We start from the raw sequence: 13,850 nt of genomic DNA on the forward strand, positions 1-13,850 counted from the left end.
AAAGCACAGCTTGATTACATCCCACACCCCTTCAAACAGTGTTACAGAGAGTTAACATGGTCAGCTTGTTAGCAAACAGTTACTAAATTATCTAATTAGTCCTCCTTGTCCTTCTTGTGGATGTGCATTCAATACTCTCTTTTAGCACAGTTGTTGGTCTCTACCAGCTCCTGAGGAACATATCTGGTTCTTCACCTTAAAAAGATAGAAGCTGTCCAAATACAGATCTGAACTGCAGACGAACCATGACTGTATCAGTCCTGTCAGTGGGAGTGAGTGCAGTATTTTCTGTTGCCAGTGGTGGACCGTCTGACCTAATGAAACATTTAGCAGGGGACCGCCACGTCCGAGCAGTGCAAGGACAAAGGACGCAGATTTATTGTGACAGAGCAAACATTTTGCACATGTCTATGATCTGATGTTTTAATCCTTGATTTAATCTATGCAACTGTTCTTTGCTGCTATTGACTCTTTATTTACATTAATGTTGAGAATAGCAGAGGACTTTGAAATTGGTGTACAAAAATTGACCGCAGAGTCTCTGCTTGATTTGTGCTCCCCGGGGATGGAGCCGCTGGCAAGGTGTCCCTTATTTTAGTTCACATAATGTAACTAAACATGCTTATCTTAATCCAAGCCATTATCTTTTAGTAAGTGGTTCATCTCATCAGGTTTTGTTGCCTAAACCTGACCAAACTTCATCTGTTTATTTTTGTTGACGATGGATGATTATGGACGTCAGCTGACTGTGGATCTGCTCTCCACTGAAGTTAATGGGAAGGACTGGTGTATTACCTGCATGTAAAATTGTTTCTTGGTGTGTGAATTTGAAAGTGTAGAGTGAATTGAAAGAGTTTGCATCTTTTCATACATTGTACAGTGTGGGGGAGATGTTTTTTTTTACTTTGACACATCACTCACAACCAGAAATTGTCAAGAAATTATTAGAAACTTACTGACCCACAGAAAAAAGCTTTACCCATAATTTTATGTAACAGAGAGGTTTTTGTTCTCTCTTATCCCTTTAATCCTCTCGTGATTTATCTTAGGGAATTATGAACCCCACATTGAGAACCACTGCCCAACACCTCCCTGTATGGTAGATTTATATAATATATGAAACTCACAGAGCAATGTAAAGATAGAAAAAAAACCCAGAAAAACTAAAACCCTGACCTCCATTAGTGATCAGACAATTACATAACACGGTGCAGAATGTGGACTGCAAGGCTTAACTCCTTCCTCCAGACTGCAGATTAGTTCAATCGTATTTTCTCAACATGTGGTGGAACATTTGCGATGGCACACATCTGGACGAGCTGAACAACAAACAACATATTTGTAGTGTCACACTTTCTCTGTGTGCCTTTTCCTATGAGCTCAGAACAATTTGTGTAATTTTAATGTCACTAAAGAGCACCCAGAAAGCACGCCCGTCACCGCAGACTGTCACCAAATCTACTACATGTTGAATGAGTCGGGGATTATTTTGCTCTGAGCCAGCTGGCATGGAAAACTGGAGGTAAACATGCCGCACAGGCTCTCACACTGCTAAGCTAAGCTTCTTTTGCCATGAAAGAGTGTTTTCAGGACATGCTGGTGTGTTTTTGTGAAACCATTGAACAGAGAGAATGAATGCATCATGTAGTTTGAATGATGAAATGTTGCTGATGCAGGCTGCTGTTTTCCCTTCATTTCATCACAATATTGATTTACAGGATGTTTTTGCACACTCATCATCTTACCTAACATATTATAGTATGTGATGAAAGTATCAGCACACAGTTACAGTCTGTATCTCTGGTAGGAAGCTCAGACCACCAGTTCACTGTGCATGTTCATGCTTTACATTACAATTTTAGATCATAAACTGTATTAAGTAATGCCTATATTTATTTTTCCTAACATCATTAAACACAAATGACTAATTTTCACATTTGAAACTCATCTACACTGGTGGCAACTGGGTCAGTGAAGAATTAATGGTTTGAACATCTTGCTTAATTGTCACTTGCTCGTAGTTGCTAAAGGACAGAAAAGTATTTGCTGCATTCACATTTTGCACAAGAACATGAAATACTTCAGCACAAATAATCTGAACCCGTCAACTGAACATTCAAGACAGTAAAACACCACAGAAGAAAATCCAAATCAAAGTGTCAGAAATGAACAAACCACCCAACAACAATAACGTAATCGATCATCAGTAACCACTAAAGGCATCAGATATAACCAAACTATTCTTGCTAAAAGCATCACAGACAACAAGGGCTGCAACTGACAATTATTTTCATTTCATTTCGATTAATCTGTCAATTCTTTCTTGCTTAGTTGTTTGGTCTACAAGGTTTGTCAACAAATCTGTTGAGCTCATGTTTTCATTTGGTCAGGCAATTATATACTAGAATGCTAGAAAATTTGTACATCTGAGAAAAAAAAAAAAAAAAAGACTCAAAACGATTAATTTATCATCAAAGCTAATCGATTAACCAGCCCAATAAACACCAAACCCCCCAACAAATACAGTAATGGATGACCAAAATGTGACTCCATTGATCTACATCACTAAAATACAACTGAAATCTCCCAAAAATATTGAAAAGAGTATAAAGACAATGACTAAAATGCACCTTCCAAAACACCAGAAACCACCAAACTACTGAGTGGAAGGGATCCCCTGGCCTCCTGCCCTCTCCTCAGGTTTTGACATCACATCAAAAGCTATTCCCCTGGAGAGACACCCAGGTGGAAGCCCATCTGTCGAGCACTCATCTCTGTGATAGCACATCACTCCTCGTTTCTCATTTCCCCCTCCTCATCCCGTCCTCCTGACCCTTTCCCTCCTTTCCTCTCCTCCTCCTCGTGCCATCCCTGTCTGAGTGTTCACACCCCATTATTGAGACATTACTGAGTCTGGGATATTGTAGTCAGACTTGACTGTCCCCCCTCCTCCCACAAACCCACGCTTCCCTTCCTCACACATGAGCCCTGATACCTTAATCAGTTTTGACAGGAGAAGTGGCTGCCATCACAACCCCTGCTGTCTGGATTTGCAGCTCATCACCTCGACTTAATAAACTCTGTCAGATGTAACAGGCCTGCCGACGGTGGCACTTTCCTTCGAACACCCTGTTATGACCACAGTTCATTACACAGACTAAAAAACACAGGGTTAACGTAAGTCGTGTCTGAGTTTGAGTCGAGTGGTTTTCGTCCGCACTGTTGTTTTCAGGGCATTTTTTAAGAGACTGTGGTCTACACTCATGCACTGTCAATACTAACATCAAGTTTAATTACAAATTCTGATTCACCTAACTCAGTTTTTATCGGCTTGTTATTAACACTCATTTTAAATAAGTTACTTGTACTTTGAGGTCGAAAAAGCTGCCAAACTCAGTGTGCTTGAGTTGGCTTCACCTAAACAAACCAAGTACTTAGATGTTGTGCTTTTTTCAGTGGTGAAATGTAACTTAGTACATTACTTACCCACAAATTAGAGGCACTTTACATAAGTGAGAATGAAAAACACTGCTAAAACAAACCATCCAGCTATTGAAAGTAAAAAAAACCAGACTCATAAGGCCTCTGTAGAGCCTGTTAGTCCAAAGTTGGCCCACCATAATGTAATAATAAACCTGCCTGTTGGACGTCCTGGAGCAGCTCTAATCCTCCATCCACAACAAGGTCAATATGAATATTCCAAAATAAATTTGAATGTTTACTTATTTTTTCTGGTAAATAAAGTTATTAATGCTTGTTTATTAACTGGTCCCTAAAATATGAAAATAAAAGATTTACAAGTGAAAATAATAATAAAGAATAAAATAATACAACAGAATGATAAAAAAATAAAATAAAGAAATAAAGGAGAATAAAATGTTGCTAAAATTTAAAAAAATATATATAAAGAAACTCAGATATGTGATATCTGATGTTTGCTTTATTTACATTCTTTATGAATAAATGTACTGATGTTTTGTTCATTTTCAGTTAATGAATTCATGAAATTTCTATAAATTATAAACATTGTCTTATCCAGTTTTATTTTATTTTCATTTCTTCATAATGCCTCTGTAAAGTTGCTGATATTGAGTTTGGCATGTGACGCAAAGGCCTTTTTAAGCAGCGTCCACATTTCAAAGTGACCTGTCTCAGATTATCAGGCAGATTTCTTTAATTAATTTACTTCTTTATATTGATTTTAGGTTGCCAACTTTACATCAGTTCAATAAAAACTAGCCTTCTGGATAGTTTGGGTATATTCATAGTAACGTTTAATAATATGTACTGTCTCCTGAGAGTTAATTAATGTTAATGAATGAAGGCCACACCCCTGTCACCTGGCCATCCTGACAACCAATCACTGACCGTTTTTCGTCCCTTCCTTTGTAATGGAGGTAAAAGGGAAGTGATGGTGTGTGTGAAAGACAGCGTGGGAAAAACGCCACGTGAGTCTCTGAAAAGACCAAATATCTCAGGAACCAGCTGATCAATGATCTCCCTTCATGACAGGTGAGTTGGTGAACGCCAGGTCTTCATTTCCCGTTTTTTTCCGTTTATTTTTTTCTTTCACAAACTTTTGGTGTTTGATTTTCTGTTTGAGCATGAACCAAACAGCTGACACCTGTCCAGATCTCTAATGAACTTTGTTGGCGAGTTGATTTACTCGATCTTTTTCCTCTTTACTAAACTGAACCCCTAAAACTTTCCCACAGATCCTAATTTGATTTGTGTCGGTGAAGATGGTTTACTCGGGCCAAATTTTGAGATCCTGAACTTTACAAACTGTGTTCTTTTTGCTGTTTATTGCCGAAGACTTGAAAAGTTGTGTTTTTGTGTTGAACTCTGAAGAGTTTCAGGGAATATTTATTTTGGACTTGATTGAAAATGACTTTCTCTCTCTTTTCTCTTGGGTCTCTTTTTAAATGTGTTTTTTCATCGTCCTGCAAATACACTGATTTATACTGAACTGACTTGTGCTGCATTGTCACTCTGATTATTTGTGTGCTGTTGTTCTGGTGTTTCATTTTTATGAAAAGTGGGTTTATGACAGAGTGTATTCATGCATCCATGACCTTTAAAATCTCAAACAGTAAATATTTTGCTTACAATCAGTACATCATAGTGATTTTTGCAAAATGTTGAGCAAGGGTAAGTAATGAATGACAACTACTCAAATTACCATGATCTAAACCTCTTTTCATAGATTGAGCCCCAGGAGTTTTTCCCACAGTTTTAGATGTAGTTACCCACATCCATCTTTTTAGATGTTTTCTTATCATTCCAGTCTGCTGACCTACATTTTCTCATCTTTCAGATGATCTGTGCTGCAGACTGTCGTCTAACATGGAATCGAACGGCTCGCTCCAGAATCTTTCGGGCCTCTTGACTCTTTCAGCAGCTGCCACAGGTAGGATATTTTTAATACAATGAAACACAAGGTTATGAGACCTTTCTGAAAATAATTAATATTATTGTGGGTGGCATTATATATGTGCATATGTATAGTCGATCCTTATTTCTTAATTCAGGTTTGTTATATACATGTTTAGCTCAATACCTTTAGCAAGGTATTAAGGATAATTCATCTGTGAATTTCTCAGATATTCTACCGAATTTCATGATGCAATCTACATTATACCTATGTAATTGTCTTCTCAATAGAACATCGGCTCATGTCAAACACCTTGCTGTGATGCAGCAGCGCTAACACTGTGTGAGTGGCTTTATGCCGAATCACATCACGTTCGTTCATCACTGTTGTTTCAAAGGTATCCATTTCAGTGTTCAAAATGCCAAGGTACTAACATCAGTGGATATACCAGAAGCAGATGTGTTTACTGTACTGAACACCTGTATAAAAAGTGGGAAAATTCTTTAAACCAGCAACGAGTCATCCTGCTTAAGAATCTTTGAGCAAGACTTTAAATCCATGGACAGGAGAAAAGTGAATTGTACTGTAGTTTCTTTTTGATACTTCAATTTAAACTGCCTCTGTTCTCTGTAAGGAAGCAAACTACAGGAGATGAACACTTGATTCTTAAAAGATATATCAGGATACGGAAGAGAAGCCCCGTCTGAGCGCTCAGAGGTCACTTGAGGATGTATAAACGCTTCAAGTGATTTTCAGTTCTGCTGTGAGTTGATGAGATAAGAGGTGACACATACTAATACAGATGTATTACTGAGGCTCCTGACATCATTAGCACCATTAGAGACCGAAGTGATGATGAAGTGAGGTGTTACTTGGAAAATTAAAGCAGAGTTTCACTTTGGTGCCACATTTTTATACTTTCTCAGACACACTTTTAGAGCAGTTTCAGTGGAAGTCGGCCTCTGACTTGAACTGCCTCAGGGGTCTGTTTTTATCACGTGCGCTCAAGCCTTTCTTTTTCCTCCCAGCTCCCAGTGCTGTTAATTACAAAAGCAAAAGCAAATATTTTACCCTGCAGAAAGACTGAAATTCATTATTATTTTACGATGCAGTCTTTGTTTGTCTGTTGTGAAATAACTGTTTAAATGAGAAACTGAGATTATGAGCCCTCTGGGCAGAATTTTAATATGTTAATAATTCAATTGATTAAAAAAGCTTTGGGATATGTATTAAAGGTAAAATAAATCTCACAGTATAATATCAGTTCCATGTAGTTAAAAAGAACAAAGCTGAGATAAAGTAGAGAAAGAATGATTGCAGTCTCAGGGTTGCCAGTTGAAATCCAGGCACGTTAAAACCAAGTGGAATAAATTAATACCTTTGGAACATTACTCACTATAGTATACTCAGTATAGTTACTTGAGTTTGTTCTCAAGAGTAACCCTGTGTTCAACATGGAGCGAAAAAAGCAGCCCAATTGCAATTTCGTTCAAAATAACCTCAATCTGACTTTATTTTGGACCATATTATGCAGCTCTAATGTATTAAAAAAATCACTTAGTATTGTTGAAAGCACTGTGGTCAGGTAAAACATTCACACGGCTCTTTAAAAACCTTTTGTAATATGTAGTATTAGGCCTACGTTAAGAAATATTTGAGGTTGAAACATCTAGAATAAAGTGAAACCTTAGGTATTAGTGCCAGACATATAAAATAATTAACCAGAACAGAAAGATTCTTTTAAATTTGGCATTAGAGCGAATTAAATACAAAGTTCAACTTGAATCTCAACATTTATTCTCGAAACTAAAATAAAAGAATTCTTCCTTGTCCTTATCCTTCCTTATCCTTTGCTCCAAAGCTCTTCTGTTCATAATCAAATTGGCATCATCCATTTATCCATGCTCCACAATCATCGCTTCTTTATCTATCAGCTAATCCGCAATGTCCAACTTCATAAGTTCTCCCAGCAGAATCCTCTGAGAGCTCCTCACAGAGCCGACCCTTCTCTGTATTCTGTAACTGCATTTGCTATGAACTCCACTGACATCTCTGACTGAAATAACTAATAGAAGATAGTTTATATACAATTGAGAAGGTCAAGAAAGACCTTCATGCTCAGTCCGTTTTTCCTGGGAAAGTAAAGTATAAAAACTCATTTTATAATGCAGATGTGACCAATATTAATGAATCATTTCCTCCTAAATGACACCTTTGACTCTCTTCTGTCTGCATTGCTGTTCTGTATTTCTGTCCAGTCACTAATCTCATCATTTATGTTCTGGTCGTATGTTTGTGCCGAGCAGTCGACTGATGGGGCAAACCTTTTGATCTTCATTATGTCACTCCCTAATATAGACTGCCACATCTGTCCAGGATTGATTATAAATCCCTGCCATTAATCAGAGACTCTGAAAATGAGAAACAGAAAGAATAATGACCATTTATTACACCATCAGAACAGTCCAACTTTTTTTTCTTCCAAAGGGCTCATTATTCATTTTGTGGGAAAATGTTGCAATTTCAAATCTTCAGCTGAGTGTTACATCATAAAAGTTTTTTTAAGGCCGATCACAACATGCTCACTAAATGTCTTTGATCATTTTAATTTCAGATATTTCTGTAAAATGTAAGAAGTTAAAGAACACTAACATTTTCCAAGGTTTATATGATATTTTATATTCTTGAGCCCTTGGTTTCTTTCTCTTCTTGCACAAACTTGTTTCAGGTATGTCTGCTCCTATTGCTATCACATTTAGAAACCAAACCACTGGAGGTCAGCAAAAACACAATACTTAAACCTTTTCACAGAATATCGCTCTATCGCTCTTGCTATTTTCATCATCAGTTAATCTGTTGATAATTTTCTCACCTGGGTACCGACTCCAGTTGTAAGCCAGCATCTTGGTCAGGGGTACGCACAGATAAATTGATCTATACAAAGGTGGGACCTGGAGGAAACCCACACAGGCACGGGGAGAACATGCAAACTCCATCTATGAAGGCCATGTCCAAAATGGGATTTGATTCCACAACCTTTTTGTTGCGAGGCAAAAGTGCTAACCATCACACTTCTGCAAACAACAACTTCTAAGTAAATCAGATTAGTGCAGTTTAGAGGAGCTGGTAGGCATTTTAAATTTTAGACCTATTCGCTGATGCTCGTTTGCTTATGTAGGTCAGTTGAGCAACAGCTAGTATGAATAATGTAAGTACAACTTTTGTATTGTAATGCATATAAAGTCCACAGCAGCTAAAAAGACATTTTGAAAGAGAAGACTGCTCGTCCCTGCTGCCGCAGCCATCCCACCTTTATTTATAATCTGCTGAGTTTACAGTCCGTGCTACACCAGCCCAGCGCGGCGGATATTATTGATGTGTCCATTCGCGAAACTCGTGCAGATTGGCAGTGGAGGTCAATTCCATTACACCTGGCTTGTGTAGTGTCAACATGCCTCGGCCTGAGGCAGACGCTGTGAGAGATTGTTTGGAGTAGAGATGAGAGAGGCTTGCTCTTTTGATCAGAGCTCGCTGGGCTGCAGAGAGATTGAGCTTGTCGCTTTGACCTGCATCCAGCTTCACGGTAGAATGGCCACGGCTCTGATATCAGGTTGGTCTTCAGTGACACTTGAGTTTGTAAAGCCAGCTCTCTGTCATCATCATCATCCTGCTTTACATTCACACAGTTGGCATGCAGTCTCACCTGTGAGCTGCCAACACAACCACAGTCTTTTGCTTACAACACAGATCTTGAGTCCAAACTCTTTTTGCACATATTTATTTGTGCAAAGAACTACTTGGAGTTTAGGGTTGGGTTAATGAAAAGATTGTGGTTTAAGGTAGATATAGAAATAGATAAGATAGATATAAAAAAGATAAAATAAGTAGGTTGCATATGTCATGAATCAAGATAGCAATGTGCCAGCAATGCGCTTGACCACACCTCGTTTTAAGGCCAACGCACCCATGGATGCACACCCATATGTTTACAGATGGGGTACATTTGATACCTACACAACGTGAGTGCTGGGTTGTGGGACAGCTGGTTGTATCAACTGTAGAGAAGGTAGAATGTAATGAAGTTTGTGTAGTAAATCAACTCTGATGGACTTGACATACAACTTGGTGCAAAACAACACACAAATAAATAATTTTGAAGTGGAATCACTATCTTCATGTCACAAATCTTCAAGGAATGTGCATGTGTACACTTGAATGGCCACTCCAGTGTGCTGCTGGATGATGCTGCATTGCAAAGCTGCTAAGTTAAATTTTGTTAAGGGCGAATTCACCTCTTTTTCAGGTTTTTGTGTCAGTACAGTGTAATGTAATTCATTCTTCATTATGAGGTCAAAGAATTGAAATTGAATAGTCTAGAAACTAGGGAGTTAAATTTTGGTTTAAATATCTTATCAAACTGTTTATACATATCATAGCACAGGAGATGCACCAGAGAGAAGCTTTTGTTTGAAAAATTTCCATTTGATATTTGCCTAATATGCTAATCTCTTCATCTTTTCTGGAGAATAAAAGCATAAAATTTGACTTCAGCTCATCCGAGCCCACACACATCTGGACCCAGTCTGTGTTTCAGAATTACCCAGAAGGCCTGCAGTGTGTTTTAGCCGGTCAGAGGGAAATAGAGGAGGTAATGAGCCTTTACGTTAAACCCTATTACCCAGGAGTCTTTGCTGCGACCCAGCCCAACCACGCTTGGCTGCCGTACAGTTTGGTCAAATGGAGAATGAGATGGATGAGAGAGATTCCCCTCTTTCCTCCCTTCCTCCTCTTTGGCTGGTTAAAACAACTCCTCTGAGAAGATGGAAGCGATTCATTTGGCAAGAAAATGAGCTTAATGAGATCAAATTTTCAAGAGACTATTTTATGATCTGTGTAGGGCAGATTTAATGATTTTAGTCTGTGATGTGTGAGTGAATGAGAGGGATGGCAGACAAAATATACCCATTAATAGTTTATTAATCTGTGAGGGTAGAATAGAACATCTGTACAACTTTATAAAACAATCTTTTCTTTTCTTTTCTTTTTAGAGTTTTTGGGTGTCCTGACTGTAGATCCGGTAAAAGTTTTGTTGGGACGTTTGTAAGCTCTGTCATTTCAGATTGTGATGCACAAATACTTATTACTGCTATTGTTTCCCGTTGTCAACTTGCTGTAGCTTACTGGCTGGTTATGTGATTGGAGCTAAAGCTTTATGTGCCCTGCATAGTCAGAGTTTATGCAGAGGCAGTCAGGACAGAAGTCCTTCTTCATGCATTTATTCTGAATTAATTATTGAGTATTACAGTCAGACCGTCTTTTGTTTGAGAAATGTGCAAAAATTAAAATTTCCTTGATGAAACATTACGATATTCTGCAAAAATTCTACATCTTTTCAAAAACCTTTGCAAACACCAATATATGTTTATTATACAATGTGGTAGGTTATGGTGTGATGATGCCATGCAATTTCATGTTATTGGCTGAACCCACTAGCAGCATACAGGCACAGAAAGATGTTTGGTAACAACCTTTATTTAAACACAGGCTGAAGAGAAACTTGAGCAGGTGAAGCAGCACAAGTAAAAGTTTGTAAGTCGGTCAATGAGTCAACACACAATCTTTGAGGTTTGAGCTTGAAAGACAAATCAAACTGAACCCAGAAATGAAACCATGAGCAGTGTCCTGAGCCCGTGGACCCGTACAGTCCTGTTCAGCAGCAGGTTACCGTACCATGAGGGAGCAGGCAGGAGACAAGGTCGACAAGGCGGAGGGTCCGGAACCAGACGAGCAGTGACACCAGACAGACGAGCAGACTAGGGACGAGCAGGAGGGAGGTCACACAGTTATAGTAGAGAACTGAAAAATGACACTATATCAGCAGTGACCATGTCCTGACTCTCCTGTCCACCTGTACACAACAAATACTACCACACAGTATTATCAACATCATTACTGTGATAGGTTTCAATTTACTCTGAAAAGAAACTCAACAGGCCAAGTGGCAAAAGTAGGACTTACACTGCAGTGCACTTCCACTGCCTCTATTCCTATATGATACCTCATGGATGCTTGCAAGTTAAAGGAGACTTTACCTGCGCAAACCACACACAAGGTCACACTGTTTCTATTTTCAGCACTTAACACGACCATAAAGCCATCAGCGGTGCTCCAGTGACATTCACAGCCGTCGCTTCTCTCACCAGTGCGGACTCAGCTTTCAGCTTTATTACTCATCTAGGGGATTGAATGATTGTGGCCATAGGCTGTGAAAGCTTATCACAGCCTATGGCTATGCACTTGTGTGTGTTTTTTACCGTGATCATCAGCTCACCTCAATCAGTCATGATGTGTTGGCTAAATACAGTTATGACATCTGGAGATTAAACCCTGATTTGTGACACTGTGTGACATTAAGTGAAGTGCCCATAATCCCAGTAATAATAAACAACAGAGCTCATTGACTCATGTTTACTCCCTGAAAAGAGTTGCATGCAACAAGAGCTGCATCCTGATTGTGTGTATTTGAGAGATGGTGCAGTAACCAAGTCAATGAATAGCTGTTTTTTGGGGCTTTGAAACTTTGTTAACAGTCGATTTTTCACTCTGACTAGATGGGGGAGGGTGGGGGTGAATTTGCTGCCTCTCCAGCTTGCTGGCCCTGACGGTGTCGTTTGTGCTGCTGGCGTTTGGTTGGCCTGAATCCACCTTGTGCTCTCTCTCTCTCTGTCAGAGAGGCGAAGGTCCGAGATAATGATAGTGTAGTGTGTCCAGATTGTGCTGAAGCTGCTGCAGCAGCACCTGCTGTCAGAGTCACCGAGACAGAGATGGAAGCAGGTGGGTGCACAGCACAGGGACTTGCTAGAGAAAGTAGCAGCAACAACTTCAGCAGTTGAATTTCTGGAGATTTTTGAGGTCAGTTACAGGCTGAAAGAAACACAACACAGGCACACAGCACAGTTGCTGCATTCAGTCCTGTCTGGGGTGAATTAACAGTCCAGGAGTCCACATTTATGCTCTATGTTAGAGGCTCCTCCACCTCTTTCTCAAGAGGTCCACTAAAGTCTGCTCCGGTATTGTCATGTTTGTTGTTGTCAGAAATTTTTGACTCTTCTTTTTCTTCATGGCAACTTTTGACTCTTCTTTGGGGTTGACTCTCAGTGGAGCCCTCTATTAGATGTATTACTTAACATCCATGCCAATGGAAAGGATGCATGGAAGCATGCGGGCAGTGACCATTATATTGTTTAAAACGTGTCTTTTTTTCGTACGTAAAGCGAGCATAAATAAGCTTTAAGGTCATGATCACACATTGGCAAATGCAAGGGGATGGCCATTGCCTCAGTATGTCCTTGCTAGTAGTTGAGGATGTGACTCTGCCCTCTCAAAGTTCCCCCAAGTTGAGTTTGAATTTATTCATCATTGTTGTCACATGTCAAAAGTCATTTCAAGCATGACAGAAGTTTTTTCTGATTCTGATTCTTGCATTCTTCTGTTCATTTCCTGTCCTCCTCTTCTGTCTTCACCTCTCCATCTTTTCTGCTCACCTAATTTCTCATCCTCTTTACGTCCCCTCTCTTTGCCTCTTTTTTTTTTTCCTCTCCCCCTGTTTCGTCTCCTGTCCCAGAAGTGGGTCACCATCACATCGACTCCACTACAAATCTATCACTCGTGGAGTAGCTCGTAATTGCTCTTTAATCTTGACACCACTCGAGTAGCTTGTTCAGACGTGGATGAGAGAGTTTGTGTGTGTGTGTGTGTGTGTGTGTGTGTGTGTGTGTGTGTGTGTGTGTGTGTGTGTGTGTGTGTGTGTGTGTGTGGGTGTGTGGGTGTGTTGTATGTAAAGGCCAAGCCATTTGAGACAGCAGCCATTAATGGAAGGTAAATCCCCCCCCAATACCAAGGCCTTTCACTCTCCTCTGATGGATAAGATGCGATCATCCGGAGGGCGAGGACCAGCCGGTGAACAGGCTGTGGAAAGGGCAGCGACAGTAGGGTAAGACAGGATCAGCACAGAGGATGTTATCATTAAAGAGCATCAGGGGAAGGGTTTTAGCATCGCACAGAGTGACCCTTTGCCTACATCTGAGGTCTCAGTTTAATATATAATTACCGCTGTCTCACTTTGTGTGGAAAGAGGCTGGAACTTCACTATTTTTTTTTTTCCACAGTTTTATGAATGACAGTAGCAGCAGGAGTAATAAGTAAAAAGTAACTTATTAAACTTCTTGAGTAACTTGCCAAGCACTGAACTTTAAGTAATGTTTGATTGTTTTCAAAATAACGAAAACACTGTGAACCAAAATAAATCAAATTTTTATGTTCAACTTAATATCTTAAGCTGACTGAAGATTTTTTTCTCAAGTACAACCGAGTTATTAAACAGTGTATTTGACTAAAAAAGTTTATTTGTTTTCAGTCATTACAAAATGATGTAAACTTTAGTCAAATTAAATTTTTAAGGCAGCCTGGACACTAA

The sequence above is a fragment of the Lutjanus erythropterus genome, chromosome 10 (assembly GCF_056507025.1).
Source record: "Lutjanus erythropterus isolate fLutEry1 chromosome 10, fLutEry1.hap2, whole genome shotgun sequence".
Taxonomy (NCBI): Eukaryota; Metazoa; Chordata; class Actinopteri; order Lutjaniformes; family Lutjanidae; genus Lutjanus; species Lutjanus erythropterus.